General features: G+C 37.6%; 1 protein-coding gene across 4 annotated transcripts in view; it reads right to left on the reverse strand.

Annotated features, from left to right (window-relative positions):
• METTL15 (methyltransferase 15, mitochondrial 12S rRNA N4-cytidine) overlaps positions 1 to 27,835 on the reverse strand; it is a 191,178-nt gene that overhangs the window by 133,446 nt on the left and 29,897 nt on the right. The window contains exons 1-3 of one of the 4 annotated variants that reach the window (XM_078853243.1): positions 25,163 to 25,405; positions 21,875 to 21,985; positions 14,529 to 15,113 (exon numbers count right to left, since the gene is read on the reverse strand). The exons of the other annotated variants lie outside the window; for them this stretch is intronic. The gene's annotated coding sequence lies outside the window, so the exon portion shown is untranslated. Of the gene's footprint in view, positions 1 to 14,528; positions 15,114 to 21,874; positions 21,986 to 25,162; positions 25,406 to 27,835 lie in introns of those variants that run through there. 4 annotated transcript variants of the gene reach the window in all.

Genomic DNA, 27,835 nt, shown 5'->3' on the forward strand with positions numbered 1-27,835 from the left:
ATTTTAAATTATATTAGAGGAAACCAAAAACAGTGCGACATCTCTCACCTATCTTGTTCTATAATAGCACCAGCTGGTATAATAATCCCATAAATAAAAGAATATATTCTGCTTTTTTTCCTGTAATACTGCATTGTCAAATTTCCATTTCTTCCAAAGAATGAAAATAAATTAATAATATTCCATAAATAAGTCCACATTAAGATACTACATGTGTCTAATGCATTAGAAACACGTTTTAGGATTATTTAGACTTTTTTATAAAATATGTAATAATGCAATTAAAGAATATCATAATGCATATTCACAATAAGAAACTACAACTTTAGCTTCCACATTTTCTGACTTCTGCATATTTAAATCATACAGAGTTTTTTAAAAATGATTTTGTTTTTATTTGTTTTTGTTTTTTTAAGAAAACAAAAAATGAGTGGGACAAAGAGGAACAACTCCTATTGATTTCAGTGTCCAGGGCTTTGAAGCTCAACTGGCTTACAAAAGTATCGCAAATTCATAATCAAGAACTATCTGTCTAATGGATAACACCATCAGAATTCATCTGCAATCAAAAGAGGTCTCAGTCAGATCTTAATCGTTGCCTACACTGAGTTTTTAGCCATTGATGCAGCTGCACTAGTCCAAGCCCCTAGCATAACATGATTTATACCAGTACAGTACTATTAGAGTTTACCCTGATAAAGATAGCCTGCACAAGGGATTTCCAGATAGTCCAGTGACCAAAATCCCAGTGGAGACAAAGGCTTAGAATGTAAAAACCAAGATAAAGTTGTACAATGACATTGTGATACCCACACTGTTATATGATATATGTGATACCCACATTGTTATATCTGAAACTTGGCAAATACTAGAAACTCACAATAGGAAACTTAATGCATTCCATCAGAGATGCTTGCAAAGAATACTTGGTGTCTGCTGGTGCGATAAAGTAACCAATGCTGAGTGTTACAAAAAACTGGACAGAAGACTGTAGAGATAATGATTTGAGAGAGAAGGCTGAAAAGGTTTGTACATGTCGTAAGGATATAAAAAAACTGCATTCCTAGACAAACTCTTGACTGGATACCACCTTGTATCCAGAAAACTGGGGGGGGGGGGAGGCAGGGGGACAACTGATGGATGTAAGAAAACCATTGAGAAAGAAGAATGAGGAGTACTTGTGGCACCTTAGAGACTAACAAATTTAATTGAGCATAAGCATAAGCTCAAATATATTTGTTAGTCTCTAAGGTGCCACAAGTACTCCTCGTTCTTTTTGCTGACACTAACACGGCTACCACTCTGAAACCCATCACTACTGAGAAAGAAGCAGCTGTCACAGAAACAGACTTTGGGCTTGTCTTCACTACCGGGAGATCGACGCTGCTGCAATCGATTTAGCGGGTGTCGATTTAGTGGGTCTAGTGAAGACCCGCTAAATCAATGGCACAATGCTCTCCAGTCGACTCCAGTACTCCAGATCACTGAGAAGAGTAAGTCTCCCGTCAATGCAGGGCAGTGAAGACACCGGGATAAGTCAACCTAAGCTACATCAACTCCAGCTAGGGCATTCACGTAGCTGGAGTAGCATAACTTTTAGGTCGACTTACCCCAGTAGTGAAGAAAAGCCCAAAATGGAGGAAGAAATGTGGTATTAGGCAGATGAAGGTGGACAGACTTGATTGCCTTATGTGTCACAAGGCATGAGAACATCTAATAAATAAATACAATTTAAGGCCAACTTCATCAAGAGGGTACAGAAAAGTTGAAAGTTGCCCATGGTGACAACAGTTCAGTGTCAGACCCACGCTGAACCAAAGATTTCTGACTCCCAGTCTAGGGTCCAGCCATTCAGCCCCTCCATGTCTTTGGGTCCTGTTTGTAAATTCTTGAACTCCTAGCAGCAATAACCTGTGTTTGAGGGAGGGAGGGAAAATGGGGAGAGGCTACTGCTACCAAGAAGGCAGGTGCACAATAACGCCCCTTTCACAGAATATGAGTGCACTGTTTTTGCTTCTGGAGGCACAAATGCCCTGGGATAGACTTTAGCCTTATATTTGTAAACTGCTACTATTTTCAAATAATTGTAACACAAATTTTGATTTCCCACTACAGTATTTTTACATTATTTGATGGCAAAAACATTGCAATTATTTCTGTAATTTTACAGTATGTTTTTACAACATTTGTTTCCTGTGTTACCAAAAATAACCTATGCAGTTCCTTATAAATTGAGGTGATCATGTTTCTGTAGCTAAACATAGCTACTGGAAAGCAAGTGGTACAAATATAGTACATTTTTCAGTAATTAGAAATGCAGTGCTACTGAACATCACAGAACAGAGAAGATTTAATGATCTCCAATACACCGTAACTTGAGATACTCATTCTCATCTGGTATGCAGGTACAATACACTAATGCATAATTAAAGAACAGGCAGCTATAGTGATTTATATTTATGTGAGGTCAGCTTTACAAAAGGAATATATTTCAGACTCATGGGGCAATTAAAACCAGATTAATTTCTTACCACAAATATGAAGTTCAAATTTCTAGCAAGAATAGCATGGCTTGTCACTCACTTTTATACTCTTTATTGCATTACTACTGCTATCAAAATACAATACAGATCTTTCAAAAATTCCATCAATTTTAATGACAGGTTTCAGAGTAGCAGCCGTGTTAGTCTGTATTCGCAAAAAGGAGTACTTGTGGCACTTTAGAGACTAACAAATTTATTTGAGCATAAGCTTTCGTGAGCTCCAGCTCACTTCATCAGATGCATTCAGTGGAAAATACAATGGGGAGATTTATATACATAGAGAACATGAAACAATGGGTGTTACTATGCACACTGTAACCAGAGTGATCACTTAAGGTGAGCTATTATGAGCAGGAGAGCGAGGGGGACGGACACCTTTTGATAATCAAGGTGGGCCATTTCCAGCAGTTGACAAGAACATTTGAGGAACAGTGGGGGGGGGGGAGGGGAATAAACATGGGGAAATAGTTTTACTTTGTGTAATGACCCATCCACTCCCAGTCTCTATTCAAGCCTAAGTTAATTGTATGCAGTTTGCAAATTAATTCCAATTCAGCAGTCTCTCGTTGGAGTTTGTTTCTGAAGTTTTTTTTGTTGAAGTATTGCCACTTTTAGGCCTGTAATCGAATGACCAGAGAGACTGAAGTGTTCTCCAGCTGGTTTTTGAATGTTATAATTCTTGACGTCTGATTCGTGTCCATTTATTCTTTTACATAGAGACTGTCCAGTTTGACGAAGGTACATGGCAGAGGGGCATTGCTGGCACATGATGGCATATATCACATTGGTAGATGTGCAGGTGAAGGAGAACCCCCACCGTTCCTCAGATGTTCTTGTCAACTGCTGGAAATGGCCCACTTTGATTATCACTACAAAAGGTTCCCCCTCCCTGCTCTCCTGCTGGTAATAGCTCACCTTAAGTGATCACTCTGGTTACAGTGTGTATGGTAACACCCATTGTTTCATGTTCTCTATGTATATAAATCTCCCCACTGTATTTTCCACTGAATGCATCCGATGAAGTGAGCTGTAGCTCACGAAAGCTTATGCTCAAATAAATGTGTTAGTCTCTAAGGTGCCACAAGTACTCCTTTTCTTTTATCAATTTTAATGTGCAACAAATAATGATGAGTTTAAAAATCCTTCATGATTATCCTGTTTTCATACAATACATTAAATATAGAAGAAACAGAGTCTCTTGCTTGAAACATAGGACTGAAAATAAGGAACTCCCAAGTTCTAGTCCCAGCTTTGCAACTGGCTCACATGAGGCATACACATTTTTACTCAATGAGCCACACACAACCATACAAAGTATGGAGATTCCCTGAAATTGTTTAAACCTTGGCAGTGATGGCATCAATCACTGCAGGAGGAACAGGGAATCTCGATCTCTCATCTTGGTAGTTGAAAAGCTTTTCAGTTCATCTTTAATGCAGACAGCATCCTTAATCTTATTATTTACATATTGCAACACAATACACATGATTCTAAAGACCACTGAATTCCAAGATGTCATCTTGAGTTAAGCAAATCAATTCTCGATTTTCTTGGTTTATTTTTTAAATGCAGACCTTTGGCAGTTAATTGCATAAAGAATAAACAGCGCATTGCCTTAAATAATGAGCACACATCATACATTATATTCTACATACAAGATTTTAACTTAATCATTTTAGCATGTTAAATATAGACACTATAGCTACCCTTCTCCAAAAGTTGGAAAGAACAGAAGGCAATGTACTAAGTCTTTCACATTCTGACAGCACTCTTTGTTTATGAGTAAATACTATCTGTGATACTACGTTACAAAATGATGAGCTGATTTAGCTTACCTTCTTTAATTCTTACTGGATAAAACGAAAAAGCATACAGTCACTGTATCTAACTTAATTATACAAATTGAATACATGCTGCATCTTGGACATTACTTGGCAACCACATTTAACATATGATTAGCTTAAAATACAGGAACAAAAATACGCATAGAATAATGGACTTTAAGGCCAGAATGGACCATCATGATCATTTAGTCTGACCTCCTGCACCTCGCAGGACACAGAACCTCCACCCATCCACTGCAGGAATAGACCCATAACCTCTGGCTGAGTTACTGAAGTTCTCAAATCATGATTAAAAGACTTCAAGTTACAGAGAGAATTCACCATTTACACTAGTTTAAACCTGCACATGACCAGTGCCCCATTCTCCAGAGGAATGCAAAACAAAAAACAAAAACCCCGAGGCTCTGCCAATCTGACACTGAACCCAAAACAATGTTATTTACCACCCCATAGTCTGGGGAACACAGTAGTAAGGAAATCCATGCAAACAGATATAGTCTTAACAAAACATACTGCAAGTATGACATGCTTATTTATGATTGTATTACAGTAGTATCCAAAGGCCTTATCAGCATGAGGGCTTCTTTGTGTTAGACACTGTACAGACAAAGAAGATACAGTTCCTTCCCAAGGAGTTTACCATGTCATTTAAGGTCAAACAAGTGAGTGTGATGAGGAGAGGGGGAAAGAGAATGAGGATAATAGCAATAAGTTCAAAGAGTTATATTGCTACATTGTTTAATATTTACTTCTCATTTCTGCTTCAACATGAGTTCTGTGATGTTCGAGGGGGAGTCTATCTTAGCACTAGACATGATGGAGATTTGTTTAACATTGCAAAGTTCAGAGCTAAGAAAAGTGAAGGAGATCATAATAAGAGACCTGTTGTTTGTAGATGATGAGGCCCTTGTGCCTCACAGTGTTGGTGCCTTACAACATCTTATTACCAAGTTCTCTGATTCATGTAAAATATTTGTGCTACCAATAAGCTTGAAGACAACTTATCATGCACAAAGGCTCTTCAGACCCAGTTCCAGATACCACCTTAGATGGTACTCATCTAGATGTTGTTGATAATTTTTGCTACTTTGGCTCTACTGTTACCAGCAATGTAGATCTTGATGCTGAGATCACAAGCAGAACTGGCAAATCGGCCAGGAACTTTGGTCTTTTGCAAGACAGAGCTTGGAACATTAACAAATTGTCAACTAAAGTGAAAATCCGTATTTATGAGACATGTGGTTTATCCAACTCTGCAATGTGGCTCAGAAACATGGACAACTTATGCCAAACACACCAAAAGACTAAACAGTTTTCATATCAGGATGCTTGTATAAAATTTTTCAAATAAGATGTCACGACAAGGTGACAAATGTGAAGTGTTAAATCGTGCTGGTATGTTGTCCATGGGAACACTGATTAGTAAGAAAAGACTCAGGTGGTTTGGACATGTCACGCGAATGCCAGATTTTGGGATCCTGAGAAGCGTGCTCTGCTCTGAAGCTTCCAAAGGGTCTAGAAAGAGAGGCAAATCGCTGTGCAGATTTTGGGATGCTTGCAAGGATGACTTAGTATCCTTTGGAATCTCTGTGGATGACTGGGCAAGGAGTGCAGAATGCCGTTCTGGTTGGCAGAGCCAGCTTGAAGATGGAGCGAGGCGTTGAGAGAAAGACTGGATCAAGATTTGTGATGACCAGCATCAGAGGAGGAAAGAATCTGCTGCTCGGATTCAGAGCTTCATTAGTGTATGGGTGTGCCCTACCTGTCACTCGCACATCAGACTCAGAAGCCGTCAAAGAACTCATCAGAGCATACACCATGCTCTGTAAAGAGCGACAGTGCCATTATTATTATTAAGATCAAACAAGCGAGTGTAACAAGGAGAGGAGGAAAGAGAATGATGAAAATAGTAATAGAGTTATGTATGTTTACAATGGCTTTAGTACAGCAAAGCACTTAAGCATGTGTGTAACTTTAAACCCATCAGTAGTCCCATTCACTTCAGCAAACCAATGAGCATAACTTGAAGGCTCCAATCATTTCAAAATAATGAGTTTTCTTAGTTCCCTTTCTCTCCTATCCAAAGCTTAAGTTTTATAAATCTAAATAAACAAAACCAACAAATGCTTAAGGAGCACTCTCTCTCTCCCCTCCCCCTTCCCCTGTATATGAATTGTATTTTTAAGGGGTGAGTAAAGACACCACAACCTGAAAACAAACCAACCAACCCACCCTACGCACCCAGACCAGCTGCCCCATAACACAAACCTAACCCATAACTACTAAATAATCAGGCAACAAAAATAAAAATAAAATGAACCAATTCCACACTTCCTCTATACTTCACCCCTACCAATTTCTCTTCAGCCCACCTAAACAAACTACATTTACAGCATACTGCAAGGCACAACAGAGTTGAGCTATTTTATATGAGGAGAGAAAAGCTCATTCCTAAGGAAAGGGGCCATGCACAGAAAATGACTTTGCCCTTCCAACAGATCCTTCTCTTTCATAACGAGGAGCCTCCAGATTGAGCACCTCTGCTGACCTCAACTAGAAGAAATACCAACACCCTAAACTCCACCCAGAAACACAGAAGTATCCAGTGTGGCTCACAGAGCACTGGTTGAATATGCTCTTGACCAGACACTAAGGGTAGGTCTACACTGCAATTAAAAACCTGTGGTGGCCTGTGCCAGCTGACTCATGCTCGTGGGACTCACGAGAGGCTTTTTAATTGCAGCGTAGACATACCCTTAATTTACCAAGCATCACAGACCTAAATTTACCTTAATTTATATTCTGCACTAGTTTCCGCTTCCAGATGGATTAAAGGTGTCAGTCTAAACAGACTGCTCTTAAGTAATTCAGTATCAAGGTGATAAAGACATGGATCATGGTGATGAGGTCGACACTGGAAAGAAAAGCCAGACACAAATCATAAAATGCAGTCTAGCAGCCTTAGCTGTAGCGGAATGATAGTCTTCCAGCAATAACTGAGACTAACAGACACCCAGGCTGTGAACACAAGTAACGGGAGGATACTCAACTTCCATTTCTAAAACAGATTATTATTTTCATATTTTCCAGTTGCTTTCCCCAACCCACCATCACCATCTAAATCTTACTTGCTCTCCTCAGCCATCTTGCTCATTCAAGACCCAACCCATGCCAGATGTTAGGAAAGGCATTCAACTGCTGGGAAACAAAATTCAAATATAAAGCTGGGTGTCACAGGCATATTGAAGACACCAGCATCCACGCGGAGACATTTTTCCTTACATGAGTGTACAGTGCCTAGCACAATGGCATCCTGATCTAGATTGAGGCCAACAGGCCTCTAGAATTAATTAGTATTAATAATAATAAATAACAATTAGAGAGTCCTTGCGGTATACAAGAATTTGCCCAATGCTCACATTTCAGATGTCCCCAAGAGAAAAGAATGAAACCACTCAAGAGCAGCAACATCAACCCTAGATGAGGTCAGTGTGTAACCACCTTAAAAATCACCAAACCAAGGGCAGCTAATAAATGTACTGCCATCACCAGCACGGATACTTGCCTAGGGAAAAGATCATCCACCAATGCCATAAAACCAGTCTCTGTGCTATACCTAGTGGATAATTACAGAAGTACAAGGACTAGAGGATGAGAAGTTAGTGACCTTATAGCAGTGGTGGGCAACCTGTAAGCCACATGCTGCCCGTCAGAGTAATCTGATTGCGGGCCGTGAGACATTTTGCTGACATTGACTGTCTACAGGCACAGCCCTGCAGCTCCCAGTGGCCACAGTTCGCCAATCCCGGCCAATGGGAGCTGCAGGAAGCAGCAGCCAGCATGTCCCTGCGGCCTGCCACTTCCCGCAGCTCCCATTGGCCAGGAAAGGCAAACTGCGGCCACTGGGAATTGTGGAGGGCCGTGCCTGCAGTCAGTCAATCTCAACAAAATGTCTTGCGGCCTGCAATCAGATTATCCTCATGGGCCGTAGGTTGCCCACTACTGCCTTACAACTCAGTGCAGAGCACAGCATGTAAAAAACTGCAAAAACAGTTCTGAGAAAAGTTAACAAATGGGTGGCCAAAACCAGTGGCAATGTGGTGGAGTGATGAAGTGAGACAAAAGCAGAAAACTAATGAGGTGCACAACTGTAAAGACCAGGACAAGAAACAAAAATGATTAGACAGGCATCTTCCTTTCAAGGGTGGAATGGTGAAGACAACTCACAATGGTGAGACATGCAGAGAAAATCTTAAGAACATAAGAATGGCCATACTGGGTCAGACCAATGATCCATCTAGCTCAGTATCCTGTCTTCCTACACTGGCCAATGACAGATGCTTCAGAGGGAATAAACAGAACAGGCAAACTTTCATCCCATCATCTACTCCCAGCTTCTGGCAAACAGAGGCTAGGGACACTCAGAGGAAACCTTCAAACACTAACTAAAAGAAAGACTGAAGTTGCACAGGACACAATGTTCTGCACTGTACACTCTTATAGATGGGGGGTTTAATTCACTTGTCCTGGAGAAACCTCTTCCATCTCCCCATAAAAACATATTCTGATCTATGCTAAATTTATTAATGGAATTCAGCTGCTAGAATTATTGGACCAAATTTCTGTCCTGATTTACACTTGACACAACCCCAAAGAATTCAGCTGGTGAGAGTGTCAGGGTATTTTCACACTTTATAAACTGGTTAATTAAGAAAGTAATCTTCATACTTGTGCTATATTCTTTGCAGTATAATACACTGTAATTTGATTTCCTCCAACAATGCTGTTCTTGTCAAAGATGCACCTCAACCTTTCCTCTCTCTCGTAAACTATTTTGTTGGAATTCCCAGAGTAATTACTTTAAGAAAAGCCTATATAAAATTCTGTGACAAAAAATAACTCCAAAACAAATATTATGCCAACCACCACAATGAATCAATTAACAAATAAATTAAATGTAAATTTTAGAAGTTATTATATTTTAAAAGAAGGGATGGGGTGTAACTTTTATAAAGTATTAATTTACTTTTAAGTTAAAAAACTATTTACATAATTTTAAATTACTCTTTACTTAGGTATATATTAAGAGTCCTTGCCCCACTGACACCAATGAGAGTTTTGCCATTCTCTTCAGAAGGGCCAGGATTTCACACCAGCCATTTATAAACTCCTTCAAATGTTTGGTTTGTAGGAACATTTTGAATGACTGATCACCAACTTTAGAAGGGAGATGTTAATGTCTGAAAAATACAGATTGGGTGTTCAGTATTCTGATTATGGTCAACATCTTAGTTCAAGCATGGAAATGCATGTTACTTCTCCAAACATTTACTATAGCACTAGTAAGGGAATTTCACTGACTACAGTTAGAAAATAATCACAGCCCTGATGATTTAAAGCAAAAGGCTACACTTCTTGTCTCATGACACCACAGGAGAATGATTATTTCACATTCATAATGCCACCTCCTTCTGTGCTTTATTGCTTAAATAATCATTTGATTCACAATGAATAGTTATTCGGTGGGTGGAGGGGAAGGACACCAATACAAACTGCAGAACAAAAACATTAAAACAACAAAGGTTCAGAAGTTTGGAAATTATCAGGTTATCTAGATAGTACAATACAAATTCCTATTTAATAACAGTTGAGACAATTGCACAAAGAGGTCTCAAATCCAGAAATTCGCAATGAATATTATACAAACTACTGTAACTATGACCTTTTATCCCTGCCTATGATTCACCTATAAATTCACTTGTGGATATCAGTAAAGACATAGCTATTTTTATGGTGTGCGATTTCACATCTACCATTAAGTGTTAATAAGGTGCTATAGTTGGAAGTTCTGCTAAGGGTATATTTTGTTAATAGAAGAGGTAGATTAAGCTTTCTGAGATGTAGTGGTCATGTGAATTCAAGAGGTAATTCTGGACTGTATACAGAAGATAAAATCATGAAGTTGGATGTCAATAAGCAATTTACATAAAAAGTGGGACTATAGTCCACTCATACAAAGGTATATTGGTTCACTTGACTTCAACTCTTAAACTGCTGGATCATTTTCCTTTAAATTAGGGAGGAACAACACTCTCCTCAGGCCTGAGAGTAAGCCTACTATGTCAATTCATGCAAAAAATATTTTAGGGACAGTGAAAACTTGGTTTCCAGTGAGCCGGTGGTTGCAACTTTACATTTGGACAAGCAACCAGCAACTCCATAATTCTGAGAAATATCTCTCTCTTCAGAACACACAGGTAAAGGTGGGTCTAACGTAATTATTAATCATTAGAGAGGACGAACAACTAGTGAAATGATAGTAAATGCCTATTCAACATTTAATGATTCACCCTTGCTTTTACAATTTTTCCATTTTAATAGGTTAAAAATGCAGTGATGTGTCAGTGTTTAATTTTACTGTACTACTAAATTGTCTTTTAAGTTCAAGTTTATTTAAAAGGGTTAATTTTTCATCACTTGATAAAACTTTAAAGACCTATCTTTCTTTTCTTAAGATCTTTTTTCTGCCTTCTATTTGAAATCCACGATCTAACTCTTAGCTTTACTCACATTTTCTGCTTCAAGAACAACTGCAAACAGATCATAATTTCCTCAAATATATTTCAATTTACAATTTCTTCACTCTATAGACTGATTGCAAACAGTCTACCACAAATATTTAATGCCCAATATTCAGAAATAAATAATTTAATAGATTCTTGGATTTTAAAGCCAGAAACTCCCAGACAGCATACAAGCACGTACTGAGTGCCTGTGTGTTGCACAACCCTGGTTCACCACTCTTGACTCCAGCAGCCTGCCTAAAACACAGCAGCCCCACCCTGGTCTTCACCAGCCTAAGTTACTACTTCCAGGGTAACCCCAACACACCCCAGTCCCAAATTTCCCCAAAACTGTCTGCTTTGAAGTGTCCAGCCCTCTTCTGGAATACTAAGAATTAATAAGGTGTGTTGCTCCTTTAAAGAGACAAAAGCACAGTTTATCACTTTAACTGGCATTAACAATCCTCTTCCATTCAAACAGCACTGGGTTTGATTATAGTATAAATAAAACCAGTTTATTAACAAAAGGACATAGGTTAACTGATAAGGGAGGGATAAAGACAAAATGGTTACAACAAAAGTAAAATATGCTTTGTAGTGGCTAAGACTTAACTAAACAAGCTACAGCCTTGGTTCAAGGTAGATTTCTTACCAATCTTTTTCTTTCCAGCCATGGTTGACTTTCTCTCCGTCAGGAACCTTCCCTTGTCTTCCTAAGTGAAATATATTTGCCTAAGTAGGTTTTTCACTTATATTCCATTCCCAGAGACTTCAGCTCCCTTGGTTGAAGGATCCATCTTTCTCAACTTGCAGGAGCTCTGCCCCCTTGTGTCTGGCCAATGGCAGGTGCCAAAATGGCTTCTTCTTTCTCCTTCCCAATCTCACTGTTTTGTCCCCAGACACAGGATGACTTCATGCTGTTCTTCCCTTTCTGGGGACTTCCCATCCCTTGGCTGATTTATATGTAAGTAGGGCTTCCACGGTTTTCGATAACATCTTGCTTAATTTCATTGGAGACAGGTAGATAGCTGCCTTCCCTGCTGTCTAGGAGAAAACCAGTTTTTCCCTTTATTTGATCACAGACTTATATCAGTGAGTCTTTGTAATTCCTAATATAGTGTTAATACATACATTTTAAAATGATATTAAATCACCAGTGGATCATGAGCTTTCATAAAGACCTTTCTTGGCACACTTTTATAATACAGTAATATTGTAGTAGTATTGGGGAGATAGAAAATGGATCCAAAGTTATATCTAAGAGAACCTTCAGAGACCATTGCAATGCTAACTCCTTTTCTTATGTTATAAGGGGAAAAATACCTCATTCAAATAATATAAAAAAGCTAACAGATGTGCAATCTGAATCCTCTAAAGAGAAAGATGCAAGGAGAACTCAAAACACACAGAAATTCATTGCTTACAGGTAACATCGCATGTTCAGACCTGGAAAATTGTTTCCTCCAGCTTGAAATATCTACTCTGTATACTGAGGCACACACAAATCCAATCAAAATGCCCGCCAGTCCTGACAGCTAGTTTTGAAAGAACAAGCCTGTTCTTGAACTCTGTTATGAAATGTTTGATTGACATTAATACTGTAGGTGATGAAGTGAGATGCTTTAAAAATGAAGGACTGCTCTGATGAGCAATATTATGAAAATGGCATTCTGGGTTTTCACATTCATTGTGTCTTATAAACAGCGCAGATCAATGTGCAGTCATTAATTGAAAAGTTCTTTTTATAACCATCGGCTGTGGAAAATCAACATGGTATCTGAAGGTCAAACTGTGTTTTTACCTGTGTCACTATCAGTAATCAAGTGAGGTTCTGGTCTGTTAGTAGGGCTCTTTACTACTACCAGAATATAAATAAAAAAAAATAATAAAGGTTTTGTAAGGGAAATTCTGTTCTCAGTTACCCCAGGCGCAAGTCCACTCTTCTCAAACTATGCCTTCAGTTATAGCTTGAAATCCAATATGTTACCTATCAGCTCTGTGTTCTTGGGGAACCAGGGCGCAGTACCCAGCCTGTCAGACTCAGAAAAGACCTTCTTCCCCGCCCCCACGCCAAGCCTCTGCTTGAACCAAAACCAATCAGAAGAAAGACTTACAAAAAACAATGAAAAGGCCGTGGGAGACACACCTAAACCCCTGGGATAAGGGTGACAGGATTAAGGAAACACCCCAATTGAATCAAAGATAGGACAGGGAAGCATCTCTATTAGCATACAGAATGGAGAACAGAACTCTGGGACCAGAAAAGCAGGGAAGCACTGCATGATGGGGATCTCTGCTCCAGATGTTAATGAACCCACACCTGCACATACCCAGCTCAGTAGTTATCAGACCAATTCTAGTAATAAATCCTTTATTGGTATCCAAAATAGTGGAACTCCCTAATTGCATTGTGAGTTCCTTGGTGTTCCTCCAATGAACACCGCCCATAGCCAGGAATCCTCAGTTCCCATTGTGTATCCTGAACAAAACAACTTTGGTATACTCCCTTTAGCCATCAGTTTACCCATAAACAAATCTAGTGTTCTCCCTTTCTCCCTTGAACCGTTGTTGTTTCCCTACAAAAACCCCTACCCATGCTCAAGTAAGGGTTCTGATGCCTGGATCCAAAACCTGCATCAGTTCCATTGGGACTTCATCTTCTCCTGACCGATCAGGCCGGGGGCTCTGCATGTCTCCAGCACTCCAGACCCTCAGCTACCATCACCACCTGGGACCCCCGATCAATTCAAGCTTCATGGAGTGGTAAGAACCCAGCTCACTCACTCTCTCTAGGTATAGCCCTCTGACCTTGACTTGTGTGATCAGTTATAGTTTTCTAAACCTGACTTTTATAATCAAATTTAAGTTAGATTTAATATTATAACCGTTTTGTTTGTTTGGCTCACCTATGGTTATTACCTGGCAATAAATAACTTTCATGGTTAAGCTCGTTGCTTCTCTCTCTTTCTCTCCCTTGTGAGTGTTTTTTGGCTTTCTCATTCGCTCTCCAGCAATGCTCCTCATACATAAGCTAAAGATCCCTGCAGCACCCAAAAATCCTGTGGGGTTTGCTCATCAAGGGGTTACTACCAGAACAATTATAACATGAAAGTGGGGATAGGGGATAGCTGAACCTGGGACATATGAGGATGGCCGCTTGAAAGTGTTACTCAACCCAGTCTGCTGAGTCCAGGGGCATATAAGGGTGGCAGATTGAAAGTGCTGCTCGACCCAGCCTGCTCAGGCGTACTCTATTCTGGTGCGGTGCCCAGGGGCTATGAGGGTGACAGCTTGGAGGTGCTGCTCGACCTAGCCTACTGAGTCCAGGGACATATAACGGGTCAGCTTGGGAGTGTTGATTAACCCGGTCCTCTGAGAGAGAGAGATTCTGGAGCTGGAAGAGCCCAGCCCTGGGGAACCTAGGTCCTGCAGAATAACTCCATTGGGAGGAAACTTGCAGCAGGGAGAAGTAGAGCTCCATATGAGAACACAAGCGACACAAGCAATACATTGATAGAATTACAGAACAACCCCCTCCCTTCACCTCCAGGAAGAATAACCCTAATAAATGCACATACCCCAAACAAACAGGCAAATCTGGTAACATATAGGCCTTCAATGAAGCTTCATAGGCATAACTGAGGGCATTATTTGGCCCTGCAATTAGGACTTCATTAACAATTCTGTTGATGTGTTATGAGGAAGCAAATCCAGCTCCTTCCACCACAGTTCTGTTGGCTGTGCAGGGCTAAAAAGTAAAAAGCAGTACAAAAACCTTCTGTCACTGAAGCAAGTATTCTGATTCTGAATTCACACAGGGGACAGAGCTTCTCAGTAACTGTTTTAAACATTCTTTTATGTAGAGTGGTTATGTAGAGTGGATGCTCAAAAAGAATCTGAATTAGAAATAGACTAAATAGTAGGAGCACATATATACAATATCCTGTAAGATGTCTTCTTCACTGAAGCCATTTTGACTGAAACTCCTTTTTGAAGCTTTGGGTGACCGTGTCACTAATATTTCTTATTATAGATCAGAGGCATTTGGCAAACTTTCTTGTCTATGCAGGATTTTGATATTCTGCTGAGAAGTAAACCGACTACTTCAAACGACAACCACCGCATCTTGCTCTCCAGTCCGATTCTCCTTTTGGGAAAACTGTCTAAATTTAAAGGATGCAAAGGAACAGAGTTCACGTTTCATTAAGAGTACAATGGCTATACTATTGAAAAAAACATGCTGTTCAGAAAATAGTGATTAGTCCCTCTTTTACATGATAACTTATATGAGATGGAGGACCTGACTGCAATTATGAAAAACAGGTCTCTATGCTCTGAGAAGAGACAAACTAATATAAAATCAGATATGAAATTGTGATTAGGGTTCCTTAGGAGTATTGGGGGTGGGGGGGGAAGGAACATCCAATAAGAATTTCTGCAGTTCTGAGTGTGACTACTAACAGTATTTTTGTCCGCTAGTTTAGAGGCTACCCTCTAAATAAAAAATCATATTGTCCCCCATCTTCCTGAATGATTTTGATTATTTCTGATAGTGTCAGGGATCAGACACTTTACTCTTAAAAATCCTGATAATTTCTTTTCTTCTATTAAGCAAGTCCACAAATCTTTTTTGCAGTATGGGTCTTTAACCTGTTCACAGCTCAGGAAACAGAATCAGACAGACCTATCAGTCACGAGAAAGGAAAACCCATCTGAAGACCCAGCCAATTCGAGATAGTTCTATGGCAGCAGCGGTAGATTCTATTTCATATAACTTTGAAACTACTACTTAACAACAAGGACTTCAGATGCTTTTACTACAAAAAGTCACTGAAGAGCATCTGTTCTCTTCTTAACGAGACAGCAATCAAGATATAAACCAAACCTTTAATATTGTCCCTGTGTGGGGCAGATGAGAGGACCATCTTAAGTAGGTGCTAAGGGTGGACAAGTTCTTCTATTACAAAAAGAAAAGGAGTACTTGTGGCACTTTAGAGACGAACAAATTTATTTGAGCATAAGCTTTCGTGAGCTACAGCTCACTTCATCGGATGCATGTAGTGGATACAGACTAACACGGCTGCTACCCTGAAACAGATCTTTTACAGTGATATTTAAACTGCAATGGGTGGCCAGGGAGGAGCAGCTATATACATCAAAGCAGCAGTGATATATCTGACAGGCATGCAGTATCCCCTTCTGCCAACAGATAGACGTTTTTACACATCTAAATTGTGATGTGTGATTAAAATGCATGCATAAAAAGCAAGTATATGAAAAGCATTAAAGATGAAGTGCAAAGATTAACCCAAAGATGAGCCAAGCACAGAAATGTGTTGATGTCACCAAGAAATCAGAGGTAGAGAAGCATTCACCAAATAAATAAGTTTTAAGTAACCAATTACAAAATTATTTTTAACCTTTCTGCATTACACTGGCTCTTATGGTTCACTAGTGACATCCTAAAATGCTTCATTCTGGTACAATCACAGATATCAGAAGAGCCAGTAGATTTCACAGCTAACATTCACACTTAGCTTCCAAGTCCAAAGAATAAAATACACCATCCCAGGTGACCACCAAGCATACTCTCAAGGAGAGCATGCATAGAGCAAGGGAAGAGGTCTGTGCCAACACACAAAAAATGGCTCCATACCCATTTTCACTGGTAATAGCCTGAGAGTATGAATCCACTACTGCTGGAGAGGTGGAAAAAATGCAATATTCCAGTTCATACCCAAGAAACCAACATTCGAACATTAGTGATTTTGCAAATGACTTCAAAATCTCAACAATTATGGAAAATGTGACTGAGAAAATTCCATCAAAACTGGATATCTTAAATATTTTAGACCACTTCCAATCAAGTTGCAGGCCTAGCCATGGCATAGAAGCAGCACTGTTAGTTGATCTTACAGCAACAGACAGAGATCAAACACCCACACTATGATTGTCCCTCTTCTTCTATAAATGTTTGCACTCCAGTGTGTGCCTTCCATCAACTTCAATTGGGTTTTATGGATGCAAGAAAGGGTAACACTTGTTCTGTCCACTGGTGAGGTCGATAAGCTGATAGGATTTTCACATGCATCCATCATGCTCCCTATGCAAAATATATTTAATCTAAAAATCTCCTTTATCAGACAACTTCTTACATTTTTAATCTGTTGTAGTCTTTATAGGTAAGTAAAATACCGAGTTTGGTACTGTAAGATAAGGTCTGTTCTTCCTTGAAGAGGAAGGTTACGAATATATTTGTGATGACAATGTTTTAATATATTTTATATTTAATATATTTTTCTTTTAAAAATCAACTGGAAAACTACTTTAAATGATGAGCACTACTGTGCTTTTAATTATTTTAATATATTTATTTACAGACAAAACCGAATGCAAATAAGGTGGCTTATTGAAAGAGAGATTCCTAAATTAATTAGGAAAGCCTTTAACAAAACAAAAAAGCCCACTGTGCTCAGAACATGTTTGTAAATGTGCCTCATAGACTATTTGTTAAATTAACCTAACTATTAAAGCCTCTGAATGGAATCATTCTAAAACTGGTACCTTAATTGTTTCAGTTTCATGCCTCAGTGGGTGTTAAATTTTATCTGTTGGATTTTCTAAATGCCAGCTCTATCAGGTTCTGAGCATTTACTCTTACCCACTCAATAGACCTAGGTCACCAAGACAGAACTTTTGCATATCAGTTGCTAAAATGAAATCTTAATTCTCTAATTAGTCTCTCCTACAGGCAGACAAGAGACTCAAAAAATTGTACAAAAATGATATTTTGGCTCCCATGTCATGTATTTTTCTTGTCCACTTGGAAGAACAAGCCAAGAGAACTTTTCTGCAACATTTATTAAAATCATCGACTGTAACACCAACACTTTGCTTACCTAACTCCATATATTTTATCAAAAGGCAGAAAAGGAAAAAAAGTATATACTATCAACGTTAACCAAAACTAACGAGCTATGTTTGTGTTGCACAAACATTTTTTAAAACCCATGATATTATTGGTGCATGGAAAGATTCCAGAATACTTTTTCTGACTAAAATAAATAAGAATCCTACTACCAGTGGATGTTCCAAATTGGTGTACTGAGATGCAAAAATCCCATTAACAGGTAAGAAAACTCATTTCCTCATCTCAGTACAACAATTTAGATTAGATGCATTCTGTCTAGCAATACCCTGACCTAAAGAAATCTTAAGTGCTAAAAAATTAAATGGAGGGGGAAAGGGGGGACAAGATCCTGCAGAGCCACCACTGCCCTTATCTCCGTACCCAAGACTACATTAGCAGAAAAATGTGTTTCCAAGCTATAGTTGCTTGAGAGTGTAAACAGGGCTCAGACAGCTATCCTGCTGAACTTAACAACCAATTGTCATTACTGTACATAACAGATGAAGAGACAGTCCCTGATCTATAGAGCTTACAATCTAAGTTACAGGACTTTTCAATTGAAGCCTTCCCTCTCTCCATACAGTAGGATGCTTTAGGTCTAAGGGAAAATATTCCTTAGTTCCACCAGAAATGGTAGGCCCTCAACAAAGATTTCTTTTATGCAATGTCTAAGATTATTTAGAAAGGTTGATGTTCCAGCTTTAAGCCTTTTCAGACAGAAAAAAAACCTGTGAAAGATGGGGCATGTTCAGGAGTTCTCTAGATAATATTTCAATGCCCTAATTTTATTATGCATTTCTTTTATAGGCATTCCTATGATGTTCATCAGCATAATATTCAAGCACCTTCATAAACTAATACATTAAGACTCAACATCCATGTGAGGTGAGCGATATCACCCCATATTTTACAGATAGGAAACTGAAGCATAGATAGGTGAGTTGATTTGCCAAAGGTCACTCAGCAAGCCTGTTCTCACAAGATCTCATAAACTGAATGATCAAGATGATGGCAGGCACGCATCACATGATTTCCATGTAATTCTTTTAAAAACAAATGTATATGTATTTACTTACATTACAAAAACTTAATGGAAACTTTGAAGGGAAACTTGGAATTGAAGTGGGGCAGTAGAAAGGATTGCTGAAATAAGAGAGGAGAAGGGATGGAAGGACGAGGAAAGCTAGAAGCCCAGTGGGCAAGGAGAATCAGGTTGGACAACTAAAGAGTTGCATTTGGTATGTTATGAAGGGGTAAAGACCAACGGCAATACAGCAAACAACAAAAATCCACAACCAGAGTCCAAGTCTCAGAGCTAAATTTGGTTGTTTTTTTTTTAATATTCAGGAAGATACACTATGTTTATACACATTTATTTAAGCAATTTTAAAGCTTAACATATATTTATTCAGATTCTTAATTTTTATTTTTGTATTAAGTTAGAAAACGGTGTATGATGTTTTTCTTATTTACTACATTAAATTTTTACTCATGATTTGTGTCAAGCTGCATTTGGATGGAAATTAGAAGACAATTAGTGCACAAAAAATATTTTAAAATTGTTTTTCATTTAATTAACTAAAGTTGCCTTAAATGTGCTGGATACATAAGAAAAATAAATATCTTTATCAAAACATGTTTTCCATTTAATGCTGATTTATTAAACAAAGGCGGAATCTGTAGTTAGTAAACTGAATTTCTTGTTTCTGGATTCCATATCCTTCAATGTTTTAGAACAACTCTCTCTTATCCTCTCACAACTTGTTTTTATTCATAATTTGGAAGAGGAAAACAAACTTTCCTTCTCTTTCAAACTCCCAAAAGTTTTCTTAACTCTGAATGAACTAGTCATTGAACTGAACTAGTTGAATAAACTAAAATGAAGAAAACATTGTCTCTGTACCTGCAGAAGAGGCTACAGCTGGAAAAAGCTGGTTTACCACTTCAACCAACTCTGGTTCCAGGTGCTTAGCCAGTTCCTGCCACCACCTCAGTGGTTTGACTCTCTTTAAAACTTTGGCAATAAACATGTCCTGCTTGAACATTATTTGTTTTTAATTAATTTTACATTATTTTAATAGAGTATAATAAGTGTAGGCCTTGATATAGGTTGTCATAATTTCAAATTTAATCTCAAATATGTTTTAAAAACAAAAACATGTTTAATTTAATTTAAATTACAATATCTGATTTTATTTTTTTAAAATCTACTTTTATCCAACCTAGCTCTAGGAGATGGTCTAATTTAGCAAGGCTTCTAGATCTAAAGGTCATTCAAAAGGAAAAATAGTAAATATGGAAAGAACTAACAAGGAATCACCACATCCCACAATTCCTCCTTATGGCTCCATGTGGAGATGCTTCTACCTGACTTCTCCAATTTCAGCCTTTGCTATATGTCATTAGGATAGGGTGAGAAGTAGCTTTAGGCTCTTCCACCATAACATCCACCTCAGAGGTCTGCACAAGATGAAACTTGGATTCTAGAAAAGTGGCCCGCAGCTAACTGAAGTGTTCATTTTCCTTCCTCTCCCCAGTTGGCGCAATAGCAACTCGCAGACATATTCTTTTATATGCTGCAGAGAATGACAACAGTCCCTGCTTTTCTGTCCTTCCAAGACCTTAAGGTTTTTGCTACAAAACAAGGTGCTGCAGAGAGCTCCTTCTGTGATGCTCCTTGAAGAGACAGAGGAATAAACAAGGAAAAGGTGGTAGAAAGAAGAGAGCAGAAGCTGGCTGACATCAGAAAGTGTGGTCAATAACTGGGCCACTGGCTATCATTCAGATAAACAGGATCCACCTACTTGTTTAAAATAGTGTACTGGTGGTGCAGAGAAGTACACTGGAAAGGAAAAGTATCTACCTATTATAGGATTTCTTTTTAATGTGTTTGTATAAGAAGTTTTACCTGAAGATAAGCACAGGACAAATTTATCTGTTTTACTTTTAATGAATTGTGCACAATGATGTTACGGAGGTGGAGGTGAGTGCGGGAGGGGAAGATAGAGAGAACACATCAAATATATTCATCATTGCTAACAGGACTGTTCTCAATAGGAAAAAATTAAATCCAAAAAAGGTTTCCCCCAAAGGAGTCTGAAAGGCTGTAAACTCACAAGCATGGTAAAGAATATAATTACTAAAGATGTGACATAGCACGGGAAAAATTAAAAACAAATGCCATACAGTTCATTAATAGGGTAGAAAGCATAAAGACGACTGTAGATCCGTTCAACAAAAACAAGACCTTAAAACAAAATATTTAATACCAAAGAACAATTAAAGTAAGTTTGCAAAAAACAAAATGCTGCAGTGGGATGTCAATCAGTAACACTGAGTTGACAACTGTGCTTTAATTAAATTTGAGACTATTACCAATTAGTTAGTCTACAGCACTACAGGCTTCATGCTGCCTATGACTCAGCCCACTGACTCATCCAGTAAAACTTTTCTTTCAGAAGAAATATCCAAGCACCCGTAAGGATGCAAGATCAAAAGGAAAGCAGGTTCACTGACCTTCTTAGCAAAAGCCCTGTGTTAAATTTAGATGACCAGAAGAATATAAAATGACCTTCTAATAAAGTTTAGTAGGAAGAGGCAATTTGAAAAGTATGGATTTATTTTCATTTATTTAAAAAAGAGTAAATAATATTAAAAGGATTTAGTTTTCAATAAAAATCTGAAAAATCCCAGCTGTACGTAATACATTAGGTTTATACAAATTGAAGCTAAAAGTGGAGGATCTTTAAAACTTGCCTTATTATAGAGGCACAAGTACGACTGTCTAAGGTTACCTGACACTTTCCGTTACTAGACTCGGCTTTCAGTTGCTTATAAATTTTGCCAAACTTTAACCACTTTGCCTGAAATTTTCCTTGCCAGGTGTCTGCCTCAGGCTGATTTTTCCCCCCTGCCCCCCAAAACCCCCCCAAAAATAGTCCCGATTATTTCTTAGATGGTGCTTAGGGAATACATTTGTTCCATGTTAAAAAATAATGTGCAACCGTAACTTACTTTTAACGTAATTTTTTGTATGTATAAATAAGATCTGCAGTTAGCCAGCTGCAATATTTGTAGTCTTCAAGATATTTTCTACAGGAAGAACAGGGAAGGTACAGGAGATTTCTGAAAATACAAAGGATACAACTGGAAAGCTTTTCAGTACCAGCACTATAAAGGATACACATTCTATAACTGAGTTACCTTTCATTCCACAATTTAAATACAACAGATGGGAGAATATTTAGATGAAACAACTCATCCTCCTCAGTGCATCTTTGTCCATTTTTAGAATCAAACTGAAATCAAGATTTGCCCCAATGTTCTGAAGTGTTTAGATATTTTTATTAACTTCTGCTCAGAAGTGATGAAATACCATGAGGACAACTGAGGGTGTTATTCCTGGCCAGGACTAGAAGCACATGTATCAATATTCTCATTAGGAAGTCTATACTTGTGAGATTCCCATCCAACTTTTGTAGACTCAAGAGGTTTAAATAGTTTGGATAAGATTCAAATGAGCAGTTGCACGTCAAGATGTTTATCCCAAGTGAACCTGAATGCTGAAGTTTTTGAGTTCATTCATCATTATTAAATACATACATAAAATTAGTTTTTAGCCATTTCAAAAAAGCCTTTACAGTTAAGAAATAAATTCTGAAAAAAAGTGCAAAAAATGTGCATAAAAACCACTTTTCCACAGTCTACAGCAAGGGATTTATTTCTGTTGGTTGATCTGAGATCTTCTGTGCCATCATTATTGTATTATGCTACTCTGTAGGCTGATCAATTCATGAAATTAGCTGGGCCCTTCAAGTTGTTTTGTTTGTTCTTATTTGTTACTGCTTGGGTCAGATAAAAAAAAAAAAAGAGACTGATTTGAAGGCTGTAAATGAGTATCTCCATCCTGGCAAGCAAACAATTTTCCATCCAATTCAGTAGGGCTAAATGTGTGCTTTCAAAGTCAGGTTTTTTCAATACTTTTTTTTTTTTTTTAAATTGACAGACCAATGTGAGATGACATGCTTCTTTTTGATGAAGTGTATGACACAAATGAAAGATGAAATGTCAGGTTCAGTCTATTGTGAGAGACAACAGTTTTCCATACAGTCCCAATCCTAAGGCATACAGTTGCAACCTAAACATAAAAAGATAATTCTGGTACTCCACTCTTTCTGAAAAAATCTGGGGTGTTTTAAACAGGGTGGATAAAAATCAATGATTAAAAAAAAATTTTAAAAATCAGATTTTTTTTTTATTTAAGTCAGATTTTTTTAATAAAACACTTTTTGAGGAAAAAAGATCTAAAAATAGCTTTAATTAAGACACATTATAGCTCAAAGATATCTCATCATCGAATAGGGATTATAAATTCTAATTCTATAGTATGAGACAATAAATTAATGTAATGTTTAAGAAAAGTTTTGTAAATGAGTTCCAATAGTTCATGGATTATGGAGCCAATCCTATGGGGTTCCACAGACTTCTGTATAGATTTAGGGTAATCTTTCTATCTACCCAATGGGACTCAGTGCTCAGTCTAGAAGATACCATCAGAGATGCTTCGTTTTGTAGTTCCCAAACTGTGGATTTGTGTCTCCAGAGGTAACATGCTTAACAGCAAAAATGCTTTTAAATAACTAAATAATATATAGAAGTGAAAACAACAGACCTCAACTCTACTGTCCCTCTGCAAATTTGTGTACACAGAATCAATCCCTTATCTCTCTCTAAAAGTGCAAAGTTTCAAAAAGTACAATGAATAGAAGATTGTTGGGGGTGGAATAGAACTAGACAAGGAGACGTAGTCTGGAGATAAATGTGAGAAGCGAGGGACATATGCTTGTTTTGTTAAAATATTATATGTTTGCTGTTGAAGAAAAAAATCCAGAATACTTAACATTGTTGTTTTAGTTAAATAAAACAATTTAAATGTCTGTCTGGTGATATTCTCCTCCTAATAGAGTATGGCAAGAAAATCCTCCAAATATTAATGATTAACCTGGTGAAATGGAGATAGTTCACCTCCCAATGACTTCATAAATATCTGCATCAATTACTTTTGGTAAATGAAATAACCATTCATTTTCTGATATAGCTGTAAAATTAATCTGAAAAGTTTTCAAAATAAATCACTGTTTAAAAATGTGTGGTGTGTACCTTCTAAAAACAAAATCTACATCTATTTCTGAGTTGTGAAGAATATGTATTAAGGTTATAGCAACCAACAAGAATGCACTTTTATGTAGAAAACCGAGTCTTCCTGACTAGTAATTTAAATCATGATTTAAATCAAATCCACCCTAAAAGTAAATAAATTTAAGACTGAAGAAAATAATCAAAAAGTTTCTGAAGATTTTTCAGCAGTATGCAATCACTACAGAGACCACAAAACCCTTGCAAACAATCACCCACCCCCAAAGTCAAGGATGTTGAGAAATTTTTTTTTTATCATTCTAATATACTGCATAGTATTTCCTCTTATGTTCAGTCTACCAAGTGAAACCTATTATTAATCAATAAGCGTGCTGGAAAGTTGTCTGTTATTCCCCAGTAAATTGTCGGAAGCATGAACAGAGCAACTCACAAACCAGCTTATTCATAAAAGACTAGGGGGAAAAGTCACTAAAATGATCTGCCAGTCAGCACTAGAAAGCAAAACAGACAAACAATTTGCCTATCTGCAACATATCTAACATTACTGTCATCGTTTCAGCTTCCCTCCATAAGAGAAGAGAATTTAGGTGATTATTTTGGAATCTTTCATCGCTTCTCAAATTGTTATAATGAAACTCTCGTGGCTACCATCTTGGATTCTCTGTGTGAGAGGAAGAAAACCTGTTGTGACTTTAATATTAAAACAGCTCTTTTTCTTTTAAAAGAAATGGTCATAAATCTTGTGAAGTGCTATTTGTGGTTTGAATGACTGTTTAGCGCTCCAAAAGTAAATGTCTCATACTCTGTTAGGTTTTCAGCAAGATATTTACATTTCTCCACTGTTCTCACACAGCACTCTTGGACCAATTTATTTCAATGATGTTGGAAGATGTGTCTCTAATGTTCTCCAAAAATGTACCTCACTGGAGCTTGCAAATGCTGACTGGTATGCTAAAATTTCTGCATAAATTATGCTATCTGTAATTAACTTTCATCCATGAAAAAAGAGACATAGTTAAAAAATTACTCTCTTTCAAAGACTGAATTAACGAAACATCACAGCAGCTGATGCTTCCCTCCCTCCACCCCATAGCTAAATCAATCTAAACTCAGTTTTTGATATCTCAATCATTTTAAACTCCTTACCAATAGCCCTCCCCAGATGGGGTTTGGTCTCATTACGAGCTCAAACCCGGTAAAGATGTCCTTATTCACTACTGCTAGTGCTATATAAATCCAATCCTGAAAAACAAACAAAAACAACAACATCTTAAGAGTTCATTTCAGATCTTATAGCATTAAAGCTTGCTGGTTAGAGAACAGAACACCTTTGAAAGGTCTCTGATAACTCATCATATATTTGAAGAGCCCATATTCATAGTGTTAACTATCATAAACCTACTTGGGTGACTATCAGTAGACAAAGATCTGGTATCGATTTGCAGTTGTATCTACTATTCCACACCACTAGTATTCATTCACTAAATGACTACACAAATGTGTACAGCACGAAAACATGAAAATGAACATTGGATAATAGTATTACTTGCAACAAAATATACAATGTTCTCACAAACCTTCCCCTACACCATTCCCCTTATTCAGGAGGAGGTAGCATCTTTTCATACTTCTAGATAATATCTAAATGTAAAGACATTTTAAACATTGTTTCAGAGTAGCAGCTGTGTTAGTCTGTATCCGCAAAAAGAACAGGAGTACTTGTGGCACCTTAGAGACTAACAAATTTATATAAGCATCATCCGATGAAGTGGGCTGTAGCCCACGAAAGCTTATGCTCAAATAAATTTGTTAGTCTCTAAGGTGCCACAAGTACTCCTTTTATTTTAAACATTGTAACTTGTCTGTCTTTTTCAACACGAGCCTAGGACCAATCAAGGCTCTCAAGTCTAGCAACACAAGAGTTCTGTTAACATCCGTAACACAAATAATAAAAGACACACGTGTTTCCTAGGCTATAGGTTTATTTAAAGAATATAAAACAAAACAACAACTAAAAAACATGGATTGTAAAAGGTGTTGGAACACATTAAGTGAAAGGTGCCATAAATATAGCCTTCATTTTACTGGGATCATAATGAAGATTTTTTTTTTAAGTGTAACAATAGATTTTTACAGCAAGTACAACTCTCATCAGTTAGAGACAACATAATTTCAAAGCACTACAGCTGAAAAATTTACTCACACACATATGAACACACGTTACTGTCATTGCTTTGCAAAATGTGTAGAAGAATTATCCTAACACACAAGCATAATGAGCAATCAAAAACTATATATCTTTGTTAGAAAGATATGTTCTAAAAATTTAGAAGCATAACTTTGTATCATTAAGACTTAATCAACAGCAGTATTTAATCTTATTAAATATGTTGATAAACTTTCCTCCTCCTTCATGAAGCATTGATATTTTTATAGATTTTTAAATTTCACAATGCCATATGTCAGGTACTCCCTAGTTAAAAATAAATGTGTTTTGGTTTTCAATATTTGCTTCATAACGTGTATTTGTTGTAATATACAAAGAGGGAAATGTGTTGTTATAAAACCTCCAGGAACCTACAATATTTTGTAATTTGCCTCACTAATGTTATGTCATATGGGACAGCTATACAATATAAAGGCCCAAACCTGCGAAGAGTTGCCACCCTGTGGTTAATTATTTCTGTGACGGCTTCCACCAAAGTCAAGTGTGTACTTTCTTTAAAGATGTATTTATCTCTGTATTTCCATGTTTCAACCAGTGCCAGAAGTTGAAACACTAACATTTTGTGATCAAGAATATTTTACATGACAAACCAAAAAATACAGGAAAACTTAGGGTGAAAAAAGTCTGTGATCACAAAATTTCTAGCTCATCTTCAGGAGCAGAAAGGCGTTGCTAAATTTTGGATAAAACTTCAAAAATTTTGGAATACATATCCAAACTAAAGCAAACTTTTGAAGGTTTGGCCTTTACCTTCAAAAGCCACTCTGACCAAAAAAAAAAAAAAAGTGAGGAATGCAAACTGAACTGCATCCTGAAAATTAAATGCTTGGCGTAGCTATGCACAATTCCCACTTCAGTCAACAAAGTTGTACCCACTTACACCAGGGCTGAATTTAACAAAGATAAAGGTTTCTGAGGTAAGAGATGGTGCTGTGTCTCAGACAACATCAGCTAAAAATAAAAAAGGAAATATATTCTGTCATTTCCATATTATTCTTCACAGTATCTTTATCACACAGTACAAGGAAAGCATACCAGGAAACTACTTGAGAAGGACACAGGGTGGGCTTTCACATTTGAAGTTACTTTGAAGATCAATACAGAGTTCTGCATAATTACAAAAGTTGCTTTCATTTAAAAAAAAAAAACACCACACAACAACAGAGAGAGAGAATATTGTGATCCAGGGACCCCGTGGTGCCAACTGCCTGGGGGGCATAAGGCTGTATGGGCTCAGGCCTTTAGAGGGATCCTCTGGGTCGTATATCTGCATAATAGTTCACCAAAGGGTGACATTTAAGGTTTCCACCAAGAGCCAGTAGCTTACTGATTGTCAATCTTTCTGAAAATGTATATACAGATAATATTTATGGAGTTATGTATCTATACTAAAAATTATGTTCCTAAGGTCATGGAGTTAAGGTCATCAGGAAGCGACATACCTCAGAAATGTTCCTTTCAGGAAGTAGGTAACAGATACGTATCTCCCTGTTTGGTCATTTGTGTGCCTTACAAAGTATGCTTATTTGCTCACTGAGACAACTGCCAATTAAGAAATTGTGAAATCTACCAGAGGGAAAATCTACAAGAAG

The sequence above is a fragment of the Lepidochelys kempii genome, chromosome 6 (genome assembly GCF_965140285.1).
Source record: "Lepidochelys kempii isolate rLepKem1 chromosome 6, rLepKem1.hap1, whole genome shotgun sequence".
Lineage (NCBI taxonomy): Eukaryota > Metazoa > Chordata > Testudines > Cheloniidae > Lepidochelys > Lepidochelys kempii.